The sequence below is a fragment of the Nothobranchius furzeri genome, chromosome 18 (genome assembly GCF_043380555.1).
Source record: "Nothobranchius furzeri strain GRZ-AD chromosome 18, NfurGRZ-RIMD1, whole genome shotgun sequence".
Classification (NCBI taxonomy): Eukaryota; Metazoa; Chordata; class Actinopteri; order Cyprinodontiformes; family Nothobranchiidae; genus Nothobranchius; species Nothobranchius furzeri.
This window is the reverse complement of record NC_091758.1, coordinates 8278261-8280000: the sequence shown is the minus strand read 5'-3', so window position 1 is coordinate 8280000 and position 1740 is coordinate 8278261. Positions and strand designations below refer to the sequence as shown.

General features: G+C 39.5%; 1 long non-coding RNA gene across 1 annotated transcript in view; it reads left to right on the top strand.

Moving 5' to 3' along the window:
- LOC129163715 (uncharacterized) overlaps nt 1-675 on the top strand; it is a 2400-nt gene extending 1725 nt beyond the window's left edge. Inside the window, exon 3 of the long non-coding RNA XR_011517152.1 lies at nt 65-675. This is a non-coding gene — a long non-coding RNA (uncharacterized lncRNA). The remainder of the gene's footprint in view (nt 1-64) is intronic.
- The last annotated feature ends 1065 nt before the right edge of the window (nt 676-1740 follow it).

Sequence of the window (1740 nt, the reverse complement as noted above, 5' to 3'; positions counted from 1 at the left end):
AACAACTTTCCTAAAGCTGCTTGTAAACAAAATATGTCATTAAAGTTATCGTCTATCATTGCAGAATATGGCGATGACATCATGGAACTGGTCTTTGGAAAAGTTTTCCCTGAACCAACTCCGTTTCTAGATGAGGTAGAGAAGATCTGCATCTCACCAACCCTCTGGTCTCAGTATTCAGACAACGGAGGTCTCCCACTGTTGTCCAGGACCAGTTTGAAGCCCACATACAGCCCCTCCCTCATCATCAGGAAACATCAATCCGTATCCTGAGGACAACAGAAGACGGCAGGAGGACAGGAACTCTGAGACCTAGACACCACCAGCACCGAGACACAAAGCACCTGTGTGCACAACGCCTGTTTAACTACTAAAGCCTGTTTATTATATTGTTCTACTTATTTGCTGTGAGGTTAATACTTAGAAAATTTGTATTTTAATGTAAACAATAAAAAAATCACTGATTGTATGCTTTCTTTTAGATGTAATGGTCCAAACTCAGCCTTGTAGACATTTATTGCATCCTGTAGGTAAATACACAGAACAGGCTCAGATCCAGGATGACCCAGCATGCTCTTCTTCCATTCTGGCTGTTAGGGATTGTATCAATAACTCAATGCCTACTGATGTATTCACCTAACGGTATTTATTTAGAATGCAGGTAAGATTTAACTATATTTGTTAGCAAAGCAGACTGATCTTGGGAATTTCACTGCAGCACTGATGTCCACCTGTGTGTACACATTAGAGAGAATTACCACTTTACAGCTAAACACATTTAATAAAGATATAGGCTACACATTGCAGACAATAAAAACAAAGTTGTAAGCATTAGAATTATAATGATCACATTAAAGAACACTTGGAGGAATGTTCTTTATTTTTGACTAGAATCTCAAATCTTTAAATTAAAATGTAACTGCTTTTTATCCATTTTCAGCCATTAAGACACCCAATATAAAAAAAGACTACTTATAAAATTATTTATAATTATATGTATGTATATATATAGATAGAGATCTTAATAAAATATATTCTTTTAATGGTGTTTTAATGAGCTGTATCATTTTTTTAAACATTTTTTTACAGAAATAAGCAAGCAGCATTCCGTGTGTGTGTGTGTGCGCGCGCGTGTGCCTGCTCGCTTGTCCCTCCGTCGGCCGTGACGGGTGTGTGTGAGTGACTACAGACAAATGCATGAGAGAGTTAGCAGCCATGAAACAGCTTGATGAACTACTCTCCCCGCGTGTTTTAAAAATGCTAATATGCTATGCTAAATCTGCTATGCTAAATAATGATTTCTCTATAGAACTACAAAGTCCGACTGGGGGAGGAGAGTACAGGTCTGCACTATGGAGGGGGGCGGAGTTTACAGCTCCTCCTCCAGTTTAAAGAGACAGTACCCAAAACGGCTCGTTCTCAAGACTCTCCTCAGAACAGGGGTAGATGAGGGTCTGTAGAGCAACAATAATGAGGAAATCAGACCAAAGAACTGCAGTTCCACTGTATTTAGACCCCAACTGAAGGATTTAGATGTAAAAAGGAATAACTTAAAAGCATGTTATGTCTCCTTTAACATCAGCAAGACACACAGGAAGTAAACAAAATCTGCCCGTATAATCCCAAACCGCTGCGATCCTCGACCAACCGTATTGATCCCGATGTGTTAGCGGGCGGCTCTACGGAGTTTGGCAGGCAGCTGCCATGTTTATTTATTTATTTGGCAGATGCTTATATCTA